General features: G+C 46.9%; 1 long non-coding RNA gene across 1 annotated transcript in view; it reads left to right on the plus strand.

The window, feature by feature from the left end:
- LOC144493869 (uncharacterized) overlaps positions 1-18,054 on the plus strand; it is a 54,658-nt gene extending 36,604 nt beyond the window's left edge. Inside the window, exons 4-5 of the long non-coding RNA XR_013497802.1 lie at positions 5,286-5,422; positions 16,001-18,054. This is a non-coding gene — a long non-coding RNA (uncharacterized LOC144493869). The remainder of the gene's footprint in view (positions 1-5,285; positions 5,423-16,000) is intronic.
- The last annotated feature ends 17 nt before the right edge of the window (positions 18,055-18,071 follow it).

The following is an 18,071-nucleotide window of genomic DNA, read 5'->3' on the forward strand; positions in this document are numbered from 1 at the left end:
TGAGGAGGTGGGGAGACTGCAGAGGAAGTGGGCAAGTTAGGAGAGTGGGCAAAGAAGTGGGAGATGGAATACAACGTGGGAAAGTGTGAGGTTATGCACTTTGTTAGAAGAATAAAGACGTAGATAATTTTCTAAATGAGGAGAGAGTTCAGAAATCAGAACTCAAAAGGGGCTGATCAGTCCTAGTTCAGGATTCACTTAAGGTTACCTCACAGGTTGTGTTGGTAGTAGGAAGACAAATGCAATGTAGCATTAATTTCGAGAGGAGTAGAATGCAAAAGCATGAATGTTCCTCTGAGGCTATATGGGGCACTGGTCAGGCTGCATTTGAAATTCAGTGAGAATTTTGGGTCCCGAAACTAAGGAAGGAATTGCTGGCCTTGGAAGGAGTACAGAGGTTGTTCAGGATAATGATCCCGGGAATGTAAAGCTTGACGTATGAGGAACGTTTCAGGACCCTGGGTCTGTACTCGATGGAGTTTAGAAGGATGAGGGGGATGTCATTAAAACTTACAGATTACTGAAAGACCTGGATATAATGGATGTCGAGAAGATGTTTCCAATGGTGGAAGAGACTCGTGTCCGAGGGCACAGACTCAGAAAAAAGGGAAGAACCTTTAGAACTGAGGTGAGGAGGAATTTCTTCAGCCGTAGGGGGCAAATCCATGGAATTCTTTGCCACAGAATGCTGTGGCTGCCAGGTCATTCAGTATATTTAAGACATAAATAAGTAGGTTCTTAATTGGAAAGCGGATCAAAGATTCTGGGGAAAAGGCAGGACAATGTGTTTGAGAAACCATGATTGAATGGAGGAGCAGACTCGATGGGCCAAGTGGCCTCGTTCTGCTCCTACATCTTATTGTCCTATGGAGATGAGTCTTTATGTCACAGTCACTCAAAATTTCCTGGAGAAGGGATAAATTAACCCAAGCCTGCCGCTAAAAAAAGCCTGACCAAATATCTGCTGCTGACCTTCCATCACTCCAGCCTGTTTGGCTGAAAGCACCGTGCACTTTGGCATTACGAATGGGACCAACACAACATCACTTTAAGCCATTTCTGCATCACGACCTCACAACCTGTACACCCGGCTTCAACAAGGTTTTCCTAAACTCGGTAATATCTATTTTTGGCTAAATAGTTAAAATTGATGTTCAATTAGAGTTAAAGTACAGTTTAAGTGTGAAATAGTTCAAGTTGATGTTCAGTTAGAGTGAAAGTTCAGTAAAAAGTTAATGAGTTCCAACTGTTGATGATTGTGTTCATACTAGAAGCATTAAATAAAGGAACAATTTAATTACTTTCCTTGATTGTCTCATTAAACAGGAATGTTGGAAGGTGTTGAAATTAAAGCTATATAACACAATGGTGACTGATTGACTCATTAAACAGGAATGCTTGGAAGGTGTTTAAATTAAAGCTATATAACACAATGGTGACAGAGTGGGAATGAAGCAAGTTGAAATGGTGACAGGAGTGTGTGTAATCAATCTTTATGGTGACAGGATGGGTATGGAGACAGAGTGGAGTTAACAAAAAGATTGTGGTTAGGCCACCCAGCCCCGACATTATCATCTTTTAATCAATAAGATCTTAGAAACTAGAAGCAGGAGTAGGCCATTTAGCCCTTCAAGGCTGCTCTATCTTTCATTTTTATCATTGTTGCTCATCAAATTCAATATACTGATCCCCCTTCCCCCCAGTAGAACAGCAATGGCAGGAGTTTCTGGGAGTAATTGAGGACACAGTGCAGAGGTTCATCCCAAACAAAAGAAAGGTTATCAGAGGGGGGATTAGGCAGCCATGGCTGACAAAGGAAGTCAGGGAATGCATCAAGGCAAAAGAGAGAGCCTATAATGTGGCAAAGAGTAGTGGGAAGTCAGAAGATTGGGAAGGCTATAAAAACAAACAGAGGATAACAAAGAGAGAAATAAGGAAGGAGAGGATCAAATATGAAGGTAGGCTAGCCAGTAACATTAGGAATGATAGTAAAAGTTTCTTTAAATACATTAAAAACAAACGGGAGGCAAAAGTAGACATTGGGCCGCTCCAAAATGACGCTGGTAATCTAGTGATGGGAGACAAGGAAATAGCTGAGGAACTTAATAAGTACTTTGCGTCAGTCTTCACAGTAGAAGACATGAGTAATATCCCAACAATTCAGGAAAGTCAGGGGGCAGAGTTGAATATGGTTGCCATCACAAAGGAGAAAGTGCTAGAGAAACTAAAAGGTCTGAAAATTGATAAATCTCCGGGCCCAGATGGGCTACATCCTAGAGTTCTAAAGGAGATAGCTGAAGAAATAGTGGAGGCGTTAGTTATGATCTTTCAAAAGTCACTGGAGTCAGGGAAAGTCCCAGAGGATTGGAAAATCGCTGTTGTAACCCCACTGTTCAAGAAGGGAACAAGAAAAAAGATGGAAAATTATAGGCCAATTAGCCTAACCTCAGTTGTTGGCAAAATTCTAGAATCCATCGTTAAGGATGAGATTTCTAAATTCTTGGAAGTGCAGGGTCGGATTAAGACAAGTCAGCATGGATTTAGTAAGGGGAGGTCGTGCCTGACAAACCTGTTAGAGTTCTTTGAAGAGATAACAAATAGGTTAGACCAAGGAGAGCCAATGGATGTTATCTATCTTGACTTCCAAAAGGCCTTTGACAAGGTGCCTCACGGGAGACTGCTGAGTAAAATAAGGGCCCATGGTATTCGAGGCAAGGTACTAACATGGATTGACGATTGGCTGTCAGACAGAAGGCAGAGAGTTGGGATAAAAGGTTCTTTCTCAGAATGGCAACCGGTGACAAGTGGTGTCCCGCAGGGTTCAGTGTTGGGGCCACAGCTGTTCTCTTTATATATTAACGATCTAGATGACGGGACTGGGAGCATTCTGGCCAAGTTTGCCGATGATACAAAGATAGGTGGAGGGGCAGGTAGTATTGAGGAGGTGGGGAGGCTGCAGAAAGATTTAGACAGTTTAGGAGAGTGGTCCAAGAAGTGGCTGATGAAATTCAACGTGGGCAAGTGCGAGGTCGTACACTTTGGAAAAAAGAATAGAGGCATGGACTATTTTCTAAACGGTGACAAAATTCATAATGCTAAAGTGCAAAGGGACTTGGGAGTCCTAGTCCAGGATTCTCTAAAGGTAAACTTGCAGGTTGAGTCCATAATTAAGAAAGCAAATGTAATGTTGTCATTTATCTCAAGAGGCTTGGAATACAAAAGCAGGGATGTACTTCTGAGGCTTTATAAAGCACTGGTTAGGCCCCATTTGGAGTACTGTGAGCAATTTTGGGCCCCACACCTCAGGAAGGACATACTGGCACTGGAGCGGGTCCAGCGGAGATTCACACGGATGATCCCAGGAATGGTAGGCCTGACATACGATGAACGTCTGAGGATCGTGGGATTATATTCATTGGAGTTTAGGAGGTTGAGGGGAGATCTGATAGAAACTTACAAGATAATGAACGGCTTAGATAGGATGGACGTAGGGAAGTTGTTTCCATTAACAGGGGAGACTAGGACGCGGGGGCACAGCCTTAGAATAAAAGGGAGTCACTTTAGAACAGAGATGAGGAGAAATTTCTTCAGCCAGAGAGTGGTGGGTCTGTGGAATTCATTGCCACAGAGGGCTGTGGAGGCCGAGACGTTGAGCGTCTTCAAGACAGAAATTGATAAATTCTTGATTTCTCGAGGAATTAAGGGCTATGGGGAGAGAGCGGGTAAATGGAGTTGAAATCAACCATGATTGAATGGTGGAGTGGACTCGATGGGCCGAATGGCCTTACTTCCGCTCCTATGTCTTATGGTCTTATGGTCTTATATCCCTTGATCCCTTTAGCCCCAAGAGCTATATCTATTTTTTTTTCTGGAAATCAGACAACGTTTTGTCCTCAACGACATTCTGTGGTAGGAAATTCGTCATATTAACCATCCTTTGGGTGAAGAAATTTCTCCTCACCTCAGTCCTCAAACTATCACCCCTAATTCTGGACTCCCCCACCATTGGGAATGTTCTTTCTGAATCTATCCTGTTTAAAAGTGTTAGAATTTTATCAGTTTATTTGATATCCCGTCTCACTCTTCTGAACTCCAGTTAATATAATCCTAACTGACTTACTCTCTCCTCATATGGCAGACCTGCATCACAGGAATCAACCTGCTATACCTTCTCTGTTCTTGCTCTCCATATAGGACATCTGTCTTCAGATTAGGACACCAAAATTGCACACAATTCGATGCTCAGCAATGCCTATACAATTGCAGCAAATTATCTCTATCCTCAAATCCTCTCGCTATGAAGGCCAAAATAAAATCTTACTGCCTGCTGTACCTGCGTGCTAACTTTCAGCGACTGATGCACGAGGACTTCAAGGTTACATTGAGTACCCACCACTCTCAGTTTACACCCATTCAAGTAATAATCTGCCTTCCTATTATTGTTACCAAAGCGGAAAACCTCACTTTTATCCACATTTTTCTACATCTGCCATGCAGATGCGCACACAGTCAGTCTGGCCAAGACACATTTCTGCTTCTTCCCCACAGCTCACTCTCCCACCCAACATTGTATCAGCTGCAAATTTGGAGATAATTCATTCAATTCCCTCTTCCAAATCATTAATGTACAATGTGAATAGTTGGAGTCTGATGCGGTTGTGATGGTGGTTGGGGAGGTGGGGGGTGGGGGGGGGGGGGGAGAGGAGGGGAGGTATTGAGATATTAAAGAGTTAATGCCCACTGTAGAGGGCAAGGTGAACTATTGGGCTTGCAAGAACGGCAGAGAAACAGCTCATGGGCGCAAACTGACAAAACAGGTTAACCACAGGCTCCAGCTTGCTGAGCCCGGCTGGGGTGCGAGTCTCGCTGAGTTGTTGATAATGTTCTCTTTTGCGCTAACAAATGGCGTATCCTAAAGACACCATGCTTCTGTTCTGATGGGTGGGGGTTGTAAGTAGTAAATGCGTATTTTAATAGGATGTTCTTTCTGATGCAGCAATTCCTGTAACTACTCGTTTTTGATTGAATCGGGACATGTGTGCTAAAGTCCAGATATTTTTGATTGAATCAGATGATGTGTGTTTAAGTCTTGTTTGAATTCACATCTACCTGATGGGATTGTAAACTGTATAATAGGCGTCACCCTTGTTGCTTCGTGTGCTTTTTACGAACTGACTTCCAGCACTGAGTGGAGGTTAAGTAGTAAAGGTTAGCCAGCTGACATATGTAGGACAAAATAAAGAACTTTGATTGTGACAGTGGTTGGTGTTTGCCTTTGTATCAAGGACGGAAGAGTCTTGCGAAAAGCGAACTTAACAATTGGTGCTGTGAGCAGGGCTCCAACGTATACAGACGTCCTCCGAGGTGGACTGAATAAGCGATCGTCTGGGTGTCAGTAACGTGAGATGGACGGTCCCACACGGTAAGATTAACCTTGGTCTCTCTCACTGAACTAATGCTCAGTCGACCCCTCATTCCCCGAGGCCCTGTATTGACGGAACCCAGAGACGACTTACATCCTTGAACACTGACTATTCCTTCACCGGGTAGTTCGAGTCATCCGAGTGGCCTGGTGGTTCGAGTCCCCAGGTTTATTTGTTAAGACACCGGGTGGTTCGAGTTCCCCGAGTGGCCTGGTGGTTCGAGTCCCCAGGTTTATTTGTTAAGACACCGGGTGGTTTGAGTCCCCCCGAGTGGCCTGGTGGTGCGAGTCCCCAAGTTTATTTGTTAAGATAACGGAGGTTCAAGTGCCCCGTTAACCTTAGGGTTTGAGTCCCTAGGTCGTTAACAATTGAGGTTCGAGTCCTCTGAAGTAACCTTATATTTAAACTAAGTGAAATATGGGTCAGACCCATGATAAGTCAGGGGATGGAATCCCCTTATGCACCCTTTGTCTTCAGCACTCGGCTGAGGAGAAAAAGTTAAGACGACTGTCGGGTTGCCTAAATAAAACAATTAGGAAACGAAGATTGGCCATGAGGGGGAACCTGGGATCTGGGGAGGTGTATTAAAGCCGAAAAGGCTATTTGGAAATGAAATGCGGGAAGGAAATGGAAAGTATTAATGTCCCTTTGGAGAAAGTAAGCGAATGAACTAACTGAGAACTCAAAACTGGCCAGTTGGAAGGACACTGCACGTCGAAGGGAGAGAAGTGTATGTGATAGTGAGGGTAAACTCAAATCCTGGGAAATTCTGAATTGGGAATGTGAAAAATACAAGAAGCAGAAAAGAGATAGAGCAGAACAAGAGAGGTTAGAAAAGGAAGATAGAGATAAGAAAAAAGAATTAGAAAGACAGGCTGAACAAAGAAAGCATAAGAAACGTGAGGTACCTCCTGACTTATCTGGCTTGCCGATGTTGTTCGAAACAAATGACACCGATGACCAAGACGATGATTGGAGCGTCTACCCAACTGCTCCTTTCGGCCCACCCGTGCCATTGGCACCAGCACCACCTGCCCCGTCCGCCGTTCCTCTGGCATATAGTCCTTTATAGTTGAGTACTTTAGAGGGGTCGGTTTTTGTCCAATGTGTGCAGGAAGGCTTCCTGACGCAGTATGTAGATAGACCAACAAGAGTCGAGGCCACATTGGATTTGGTACTGGGTAATGAACCAGGCCAGGTGTTAGATTTGGAGGTAAGTGAGCACTTTGGTGACAGTGACCACAATCAGTTAGGTTGATTGGCCAGGTTAAAAATTGGCCAGGTTAAAAATTGCCCCTTAGAGTCCTGAGATGCGTGGATTAGTGGGTAAATATGTGGGGGTAGGGGTAGGGCCTGGGTGGGATTGTGGTCGGTGCAGACTTGATGGGCCGAATGGCCTCCTTCTGCACTGTAGGGTTTCTATGATTCTATGATTTCTATGAATCCTATTACGTTTACGTTAGCAGTGGAAAAGGATAGGTATATACCAAAGGGCAAGAGTTATAGCTGGGGGAAAGGAAATTATGATGCGATTAGGCGAGATTTAGCTGGCAGAGGTTGGGGAAGGAAACTGCAGGGGATGGGCACAATTGTAATGTGGAACTTGTTCAAGCAACAGCTACTACGTGTCCTTGATAAATATGTACCTGTCAGGCAGGAAGGAAGCAGACGTGTGAGGGAACCGTGGTTTACTAAGGAGGTTGAATCTCTTGTGAAGAGGAAGAAGGAGACTTATGTTAAGATCAGACGTGAAGGCTCAGTTAGGGCACTTGAGAGTTACAAGTTAGCCAGGAAGGACCTAAAGAAAGAGTTAAGAAGAGCCAGGAGAGGACATGAGAAGTCTTTGGCAGGTAGGATCAAGGAAAACCCTCAAGCTTTCTATAGGTATGTCAGGAATAAAGAATGACTAAGGTAAGATTAGGGCCAGTCAAGGACAGTAGTGGGAAGTTGTGCGTGGAGTCTGAAGAGATAGGAGAGGCACTAAATGAATATTTTTCATAGTTATTCATACTGGAGAGGGACAGTGTTGTCGAGGGGAGTACTGAGATGCAGGCTGTTGGACTGGATGGGATTGATGTTCATAAGGAGGAGGTGTTAGCAATTCTGGAAAGGGTAAAAATAGATAAGTCCCCTGGGCTGGATGGGATTTATCCTAGGATTGTCTGGGAGGCTAGAGAGGAGATTGCAGAGCCTTTAGCTTTGATCTTTCTGTCGTCATTGTCTACAGGAACAGTGCCAGAAGACTGGAGGATAGCAAATGTTGTCCCCTTGTTCAAGAAGGGGAGTAGGGACAACCCTGGTAATTATAGACCGGTGAGGCTTACTTCTATTGTGGGCAAAGTATTGGAAAGGATTATAAGAGATAGGATTTATAATCACCTAGAAAGGAATAATTTGATTAGGGATAGTCAGCACGGTTTTGTGAAGGGTAGGTCGTGCCTCACAAACCCAATTGAGTTCTTTGAGAAGGTGACCAAAGGGGTGGATGAGGGTAAAGCGGTTGATGTGGTGGGAGGTCATGCTGCAACTGTACAAAACTCTGGTGCGGCCGCATTTGGAGTATTGTGTACAGTTCTGGTTGCCGTATTGTAGGAAAGATGTGGAAGTGTTGGAAAGGGTGCAGAGGAGATTTGCCAGGATGTTGCCTGGTATGGATGGATTTCAGCAAAGCATTTGATGAGGTTCCCCATGATAAGCTATTGCAGAAAATACGGACACATGGGATTGAGGGTGATTTAGTAGTTTGGATCAGGAATTAGCTAGCTGTAAGAAAACAGAGGGTGGTGGTTGATGGGAAATATTCATCCTGGAGTTCAGTTACTTGTGGTGTACTGCAAGGATTTTTTTTCGGGCCACTGCTGTTTGCCATTTTTATTAATGACCTGGATGAGGGCGTGGAAGGATGGATTAGTAAATTTGCGGATGACACTATAAAGTTGGTGGAGTTGTAGACAGTGCGGAGGGAAGTGGCGGGTTACAGAGGGACAAAGATAAGCTGCAGAGCTGGGCTGAGAGGTGGCAAATGGAGTTTAATGCGGAAAAGTGTGAGGTGATTCACTTTGGAAGGATTAACAGGAATACAGAGTACTGGGCTGATGGTAAGATACTTGGTAGTTTGGATGAACAGAGGGATCTGTGTGTCCATGTGCATAGATCCCTGAAAGTTGGAACCCAGGTTGATAGGGTTGTTAAGAAGATGTACGGTGTGTTAGCTTTTATTGGTAGAGGGATTGAGTTTCAGAGCCAGGAGGTCATGCTGCAACTGTACAAAACTCTGGTGTGGCCGCATTTGGAGTATTGCGTACAGTTCTGGTCGCCGTATTGGAGGAAAGATGTGGAAGTGTTGGAAAGGGTGCAGAGGAGATTTACCAGGATGTTGCCTGGTATGGTGGGAAAATCGGATGAGGAAAGGCTGAGGAGCTTGAGGTTGTTTTCGTTAGGGAGAAGGTTAAGAGGTGACTTAATAGAGGCATACAAGATAATCAGAGGATTAGATAGTGAGAGCCTTTTGCCTCGGATGGTGATGGCTAGCACGAGGGGACATAGCTTTAAATTGAGGGGTGAGAGATATAGGACAGATGTTCGAGGTAGGTCCTTTACTCATAGAGTAGTAAGGGCGTGGAATACCCTGCCTGCAACAGTAGTCTGCCTGGACTCGTCAACATTAAGAGCATTCAAATGGTTATTGGATAAACATATGGATGATATTGGAATAGTATAGATTAGAGGGACTTTAGATTGGTTCCACTGGTGGGCGCAACATCGAGGGCCGAAGGGCCTGTACTGCGCTGTAATGTTCTATGTTCTACCTCTAGTTAATCCCCAGTCGCCACCGGCACCACCGCCGGGAGCGGCTTTCCATGATTCTCCAGCCTTTGGCACAAGGGCTCATACCGGGAGACGTAAGAAAGGAAAGAACCCAAACAAACCCAGTCCCTTCCAAATGATGCAGAGGGCTAGACACGACACAGACAATGATGATGACTTTGATGACTCAAATACAGAAACTGACGCAGACGACCCCATTTGGGAGGGCTCAATCGAGGCAAAACCCCCACGAATGGAACCCGGACGGAGATGCACTCCAGGGCCTTCTCACCCTCCCAATAGACAGTCCCCCAACCGAACAGTCCCTAATCCTCCGGCAGGTCCCAACGCTCCAGGAGCCCAACAAACCATCCAGGTGTACACTCCTTGGAAACCCCAGGAGATGTGTCTAATCATGTCACATGCCCCAAATTGCAAAACTAGTTCCGAAGACTTCATTGAATATATTGTCGGCACCATCCAGATGTACCAGGCTACCCCACAGGATCTTTTTAGTCTCTGTTGTATGGCCTTGACACCCAGTGAGTGTGCTCGGTGGAAGACCCACCTGGAACATCAGGATTGGACTGCTTTTTGCGGAGCAATAAATCAACCACAGTTGCAGGTCACTCAGATTAGTGAAGCTCTTGAGCGGACCCTGCAAAAACCCATTGACGTAACAAAGATCCTCGAATGTAAACCCAAACCAGGCGAAGAAGGCCCTAATTATTGGCACCGATTTTGCTCGACATACGCCAACTTTGCGGGAGATGCGGCTTATAACGGTGGACAAGCCTCACCGCAATTTAATGCCCTCCTGTTACAATGTATCCCTGGCACCCTGGCGGCGGCCATCCAAACTGACAATATGGACTGGCCAGACAATAGCAAGCCCCAAATGCGAAGAGATTTAATGTATTATTGGAACTCTTTTAAAGAATCTAAACCCACGAAGGTTAAACATGAGATGGCACAACGCCCTCCTCGGCAACCAAGAGCCCGCATTAACAACCAGGGATATCAGATGAAGCCCCAATATTGTGCTCCCGGATGGGTAGACAACTATGTTGCGGGCTACCCCACACACCCCAATGGTCCAAGTGCACCCCATTCCGCCCCCCCCTCCCCCATGCGCCGTTCCCTCAGGCTCCTGCCCCACCTGCTGGTCCGACTGAGTCACATTTCACCCCCCCCCCCCCAAACGCTGTTCCCTCAGGCTCCTGCCCCACCTGCCCGTGGAGGACCTCCCCGCAAGGGACGGGGATGCTTCAACTGCGGGGGTATGGATCACTTGAGGAGAGATTGTCTGCATCCCCACCCACAGGACCCGCAGGGACCCCGAGGAAGAAGACAACCATTCTCCACCTCCAATCCATTCTCAGGTTGACTATCCCCTCATAACATGCCAGTTTTGTCTAACAATCCGGGAGACAAACCAATGGTGGAACTAATAGTCCAGGGCTGCTTCATCCCTTTTATGATAGATATAGTTGCCACCACCTCTACCACGGATGCCTCCTTTATAGAGGAATATGGTTTTTCCCTTTCTAAGTTTTTAGTCACTGTGAGTGCCTTTTCTGGACGGGAACGTGCCTATCCCCTCACCGAACCTCTGGCTGTAGAGTTTGGGGATCGCACCTGCGTCCTCTCCTTCGCTCAGACTCTCAGGGTTGGGAATCAACGAGCGGGTCGAGATCTGCACTGTCCTTTACAGGTTGAAAATGTTTGCCTCGACGATGGTATCTGCCTGCAGTCACACACTATCGGACGTCAGTTTCTGCTCATTCACCCACCACAGTGGTGGACAGTAAACCCATCACCCCAGGATTTTTCACCTCCCTTGCCGATCCCTACCCCTCATGTCACCCTCTGTTATGATCCCACTGGCACCTCCACAGAACTCGTCGCCATATTGACTCATGCATACTTATTACATAGAAACATAGAAAAACTACAGCACAAAACAGGCCCTTCGGCCCCACAAGTTGTGCCGAACATATCCCTACCTTCTAAGCCTACCTATAACCCTCCATCCTATTAAGTCCCATGTACTCATCCAGGAGTCTCTTAAAAGACCCTATTGAGTTTGCCTCCACCACCACTGACAGCAGCTGATTCCACTCGCCCACCACCCTCTGTGTGAAAAACTTCCCCCTAACATTTCCCCTGTACCTACCCCCCAGCACCTTAAACCTGTGTCCTCTCGTAGCAGCCATTTCCACCCTGGGAAAAAGCCTCTGAGAGTCCACCCGAACAAAGAACAATACAGCACAGGAACAGGCCCTTCGGCCCTCCAAGCCCGCGCCGCTCCCTGGTCCAGACTAGACCATTCTTTTGTATCCCTCCATTCCCACTCTGTTCATGTGGCTATCTAGATAAGTCTTACACATTCCCAGTGTGTCCGCCTCCACCACCTTGCCCGGCAGCGCATTCCAGGCCCCCACCACCCTCTGTGTAAAATACGTCCTTCTGATATCAGTGTTAAACCTCCCCCCCCCCCCCCCCCCCCCCCTCACCTTGAACCTATGACCCCTCGTGAACGTCACCACCGACCTGGGAAAAGCTTCCCACCGTTCACCCTATCTATGCCTTTCATAATTTTATACACCTCTATTAGGTTACCCCTCATCCTTCGTCTTTCCAGTGAGAACAACCCCAGTTTACCCAGTCTCTCCTCATAACTAAGCCCTTCCATACCAGGCAACATCCTGGTAAACCTCCTCTGCACTCTCTCTAAAGTCTCCACGTCCTTCTGGTAGTGTGGTGACCAGAACTGGGCGCAGTATTCCAAATGCAGCCGAACCAACGTTCTATACAACTGCAACATCAGACCCCAACTTTTATACTCTATGCCCCGTCCTATAAAGGCAAGCATGCCATATGCCTTCTTCACTAACTTCTCCACCTGTGACGTCACCTTCAAGGATCTGTGGACTTGCACACCCAGGTCCCTCTGCGTATTTACACGCTTTATGGTTCTGCCATTTATCATATAGCTCCCCCCTGTGTTAGTTCTACCAAAATGCATCACTTCACATTCATCTGGATTGAACTCCATCAACCATTTCTTTGCCCAAATTTCCAGCCTATCTATATCCTTCTGTAGCCTCTGACAATGTTCCTCACTATCTGCAAGTCCAGCCATTTTCGTGTCGTCCTCAAACTTACTGATCACCCCAGTTACACCTTCTTCCAGATCGTTTATATAAATCACGAACAGCAGAGGTTCCAATACAGAGCCCTACGGAAAACCACTAGTCACAGGCATCCAGCCAGAAAAAGACCCTTCCACTACCACCCTCTGTTTTCTGTGACCAAGCCAGTTCTCCACCCATCTAGCCACCTCCCCCTTTATCCGGTTATGGGGTTTATCGAAGGTAAAGAAGGCATTGCCTTCCTAGTCCAAGTTTGGCCCCATCTGTGGCACCAGTTAGGATTGGTGTCACCACATATCACCCTAACTGTTAACCCAGGCTTCCGAGCCAAGTCTCTCGGTTTTCCCGCCCACCGCCTCCTTGCTCAGGTGGACCTTCCATCAAAGGACAGTCTCAGCAATTAACATAGAAACATAGAAACCCTACAGTGCAGAAGGAGGCCATTCGGCCCATCGAGTCTGCACCGACCACAATCCCACCCAGGCCCTACCCGCTAATCCCTTTTTATTTACCCGCTAATCCCTCTAACCTACGCATCCCAGGACTCTAAGGGGCAATTTTTAACCTGGCCAATCAACCTAACCCGCACATCTTTGGATTGTGGGAGGAAACCGAAGCACCCGGAGGAAACCCACGCAGACACGAGGAGAATGCGACGGTCTCTTAAAGTTTTTCAAGGATCCTTTCACAGTCCATGGGCCATTACAACATCACTGCCCGCCCTCAAACCCTTCACTTCAGCTCCCATGTGCTCTATGGTCTGCCTCCAAAATGAGGTTGGCCTCATCAGTGTTTCTCCTGTGATAATTCAGGTAGATCCGTCCGCCCAAATTCCTTCCATTCCCCACTATCCCTTAAAACCCGAGGCCAAGGAAGGTGTCAGCTCCCTTATCCTTTCTTTCGTGCAACAAGGCATCTTGGTGCCGTGCCAATCCCCGTGTAATAACCCCATTCTCCCGGTTCCAAAGCCTGGTCGAAGTGAATGGCGTTTAGTACAGGACCTCCGTCAAATTAACAAGATTGTGAAACCCTTACATCCTATCATCCCCAATCCCGCCACCATCCTCAGTCACATCCCCCAGACTCCTGTGTTTTTACTCTAGTGGGCCTTCGACCTGCTTTCTTTGCTATCCCCTTGGCACAAGAATCCCAGTATTTGTTTGCGTTTACGCTTCAGGGGCAACAATACAACTGGACCAGACTACCCCAAGTTTTGTCCATTTCCCTACTCTCTTCTCGCAAATATTGCACCGGCAATTACAGAGTCTCGAGTTAACGGATGGGCCCACAGTCATCTAATATGTCGATGCTCTTCTCCTGGCCAGTCCCTCTGAGTCCGCCAATATTGCGGATACTAATCGGCTTCTTAACGCTCTCCATTCCTGGGGTTATGTGGCCCCAGCTGCCAAGGTGAAATGCACTCAGCAACAGGTCCAATTCCTTGGCACACTCCTTAGTGCTTCGGAGCATTCCCTGACACCCGAGCGAATTCACCCTATTCTGATGACGGCACTTCCCACATTCCCCAACAGATGAGGGCCTTTTTAAGACTGGTGAATTATTTTCAGCAATGGCTCCCTAATGTTACTTTCCTCACCAAGCTGCTAACCCCCTTTGCCTCCTCTAAGGTTGCGAAAACTTTCTCGCTCCCCCCTCCTGCGTTACAAGCCTTCAGGGACCTTAAGGAATTCCTGGCATCTGCTCCTGCTCTAGTGCACCCGCTCTACGATCGGCCTTTTCAGTTATATGTGAGCGTTATGGAAGGCTGTGCTACGGAAGTCCTCACACAGACCCACGGTGACCGCCGACGACCCGTTGCTTATCACTCCACCCGCCTCGACCCAGTTGCTACGGGTCTCCCACCATGCTCACAGGTCCTCCCTGCCATCTATTCATTGGTAACCGCGGCCGCTAATACTACTCTTCACCAGCCACTTACCATCTTTACCTCACATGCAGTTGTTGCTCTGCTCACCTCCCATCAAACTCAACATCTCACGCAGGCACGATTAAGTCGATATGAGGTAGCCCTCCTCAACAATCCACTCCTGACGTTTTCATTTTGCTCCATCGTCAATCCAGCTATTTTTCTGACTGCCCCACCGGAAGAGCTCCCCGATCCAGCGCATGATTGCCTCCTCAGGAACCACTTTCTGACATCCCCTCGCCCCGACCTGCGTGATGTCCCTTTGTCCTCACCGGACCACACCTTTTATGTTGACGGAAGTTCATCTATTTCTCCAGGAAGGAAGCCCCTCTCAGGCTATGCCGTAGTGAACACTACAACGGTTTTAGAATCGGCATCCTTTGACCCCCCCGATTTCAGCCCAAAAAGCAGAACTGTTTGCCCTGACTCGGGCTTGCATGCTGGTGACTGGCAGTTCTGCTGACATCTATACTGATTTTCGCTACGACTTTGGCGTTACCCATGATTTTGGTCAGTTATGGGCCCAGCGAGGTTTGCTTACCTCCTCGGGTTCCCCAATCCAAAACTCCTTTTTTGTTCGGAACCTACTACAGGCTATCCTTCTCCCCGCGAAGTGTGCAGCCCACACATCGGACTCATCATTAGTCACTAAGGGTAATGCCCTGGCTGACCGTGCCGCCAAGGCCGCTGCCGCCTCTGGCGCTATGGTCATGCCATCCATGAATAAGCAGGTGATAAACCGCTCGCCTCCTTTGAACACGCCGGGCATGCCAGATGTAGCCACTATTCAGCGCTTACAGGGGAACGCCCCTGCTTTCGAACAAGACCTTTGGAAGATGCATGGATGTTCGCATTCTGCATCAACAGGCCTCTGGGTTACTCCAGCCGGCCACGTTTGTGTACCTGATGCATTATTACCTTTATTGCTTCATTGCTTGCACTCAGATACGCACCTCGGCAAGGTGGGAATGTGTGGAATATTGCTCCGCACCTGGTGGCACCCGCGATTAAATGAAGCAGCCCAATCCCGTATTATGTCATGTTTGATATGTCAACAGAATAATGTCGGCCAAGGTATCAGGGGTCCACAAAGTAGCACACCCTTTCCAGGTGGCCCATTTGATTGCATCCAGTTAGGGTTTATAGAATTACCGCGGGTACAATGCTACAAATATTGTCTTGTGATTGTTGATGTATTTAGCCGTTGGATCGAGGCGTTCCCTACTACCAATAACAAAGCCTTTACAGTAGTAAAATTATTATTACCCAGATTTGGCATACCCCAACAGATTAGCTCGGACAATGGTCCCCATTTTGTCAGAAAGAATAATAAGGAATCGTGCGACATACTACACGTTCAGCAACAGTTCCACTCTGCCCACCACCCCCAAGCAGCTGGAATAGTGGAAAGAGCTAATGGGGTCCTTAAAGCCAAGCTAGCCAAAGTAACATCTGAAACCGGTCTAAATTGGCGAATGGTCTTACCCTTAGCCCTCTACCACATGTGAATAACACCCCACTCTACCACCGGACTGTCGGCTGCAGAAATAGTCAATGGTAGGCCAAGCAGAACGCCCTGGGATGCAAATACGAGCCCGCCCACGCAGATAGATTTACACGTTATGGGTGAGGAAATGCAGAAGTACTTCCACCAGCTAACATCGTCTTTTAAATTTCTGCATTCACAGGTACAGTGCGCCTTTGGACCAAACGAGCGGGCGGAGCCAGATTCTAACCCACAGACTGACTTCATTGGACACCAGATAGGAGATCTATAACTAAAAAGAACTGGGATCGACCCAAACTTGGGCCACAGTGGAAAGGACCGTCCCAGGTTTTCCTCCAGACTGCAACTGCAATCAAGGTTTAAGGACAACTTCGCTGGATACATCTGAGTGACTGTATACGGTGGACACCAGTACCTACCGATAAACCATGAAGTTTATTCCCATCATCCTCAGCCTTTCGGCTATCCCTCTGGTACGAGGACGACCAATCCAAAGGAAAAGAAGTCTGGGAAATGGACTAATCAATGGACATTTGCACTCTAATACCTTTCTGTACATGGCTTATCTGTATGCATTGCAAACAAACCTGAGTAAGTGTTGGGTATGTTCACATATTCCTACCCATACCAAAGGAGGGATCCCCTTGTTCCCCATCCCCTTATCCACACAGGAAACTATAGGATGGATATTGCATGAAAACGGGACTAAATGTGGGAGACGAAGCGGGTCCCAGACTATCGGTGGTAACTACCAAGTAGATATTACGGGTGACGTTTCTACTCTGAAAACTGCTGGGTGTAACCTGACGTCCCTTATTCATAGCTTCAAACCCAAATATAATAGGTCGGACTCCCCACCCCATTTTGTTGTCATGAATCAGCAGAATGGATCCGTATGTATCCTTACAAATGGGACTAAGCCGGTAGGCCGTAGTAGCTGTACCCAGAATTTCAATGTCACTGAGGGCCACCAAAGGGACATGCTGAAAATTGAGTGTTCTAATGATACTGCCCAACTAAGGATAGGTGCCGAACTACTGAGCAACATGATGACGTATAATGGTACCTATTTCATCTGCGGAAACAATGCCTATCCATGGCTCCCTTGGGGCTGGGCAGGATCTTGCTATCTAGCGCATGTCGTCCCCTGTATCCGACATTATGACTCCCTACGCCTCCACCCCAAGATACACCTTTTAGATCAAAACAGGCTATCACAGAAATCCAGCGATTTTGGATGATAGCCTTTCCTCTCTATGGTACAGCCAAAGCTTCCCGAGAACTGATTGACATGGCCTCAGCCCTCGAGAAAATAGCCAATAACACGACAGGTGGTCTGGAAAGTATGGACACGGTGATATCTGAAGTATCGGCTTTGGGCTATTTACTGGCTGAATCAGGAGGTACATGCACTCGAGTGGGACAGAGTGTTGCACCTATATCCCTGATTCCTCCTAAAATATATGAAGCCTAGCTAATCACATTAGAGAGACAGCAGATGAGATCAGAACAGAAGGGCAGAAATTCAATCATTACAGCCCCCCTGGTTGGTGGCCGTTTGATAACATATTTGGAGACTGGGGAGGAATGATAGTACACCTAGGAATTATTATCTTGGTCGGGTTTGTCATTTTATTTCTTCTCAAATGTCTATGTAATTATTTGTCGCGTTCTTCCAACGGTCCCCTGTAAAACGATTTACGAGTTAATTATCATGGAATGATAAAAGGAGGGAATGAGATATTAAAGAGATAATATCCACAGCATAGAGCAAGGTGAACTATTGGGCGTGCAAGAACGGCAGAGAAACAGCTCATGGGAGCAAACTGACAAAACAGGTTAACCACAGGCTCCAGCTTGCTGAGCCCGGCTGGGGAGCGAGTCTAGCTGAGTAGGTGATAATGTTCTCTTTTGTGCTAACAAATGGCGTATCCTAAAGACATTATGCTTCTGTTCTGATGGGTGGGGGTTGTAAGTAGTAAATGCGTATTTTAATAGGATGTTCTTTCTTATGCAGCAATTCCTGTAACTACTCGGTTTTGGTTGAATCGTGTGATGTGTTTAAGTCTTGTTTGAAATCACATCTACCTGATGGGATTGTAAACTGTATAAAAGGGGTCAGCCTTGTTGCTTCGTGTGCTTTTTACTAACTGACTTCCAGCACTGAGTGGAGGTTAAGTAGTAAAGGTTATCCAGCTTACATATGTAGGACAAATAAAGAACTTTGATCCTGACAACGGTTGGGTTTGCCT

The sequence above is a fragment of the Mustelus asterias genome, chromosome 5, assembly GCF_964213995.1.
Source record: "Mustelus asterias chromosome 5, sMusAst1.hap1.1, whole genome shotgun sequence".
NCBI lineage: Eukaryota > Metazoa > Chordata > Chondrichthyes > Carcharhiniformes > Triakidae > Mustelus > Mustelus asterias.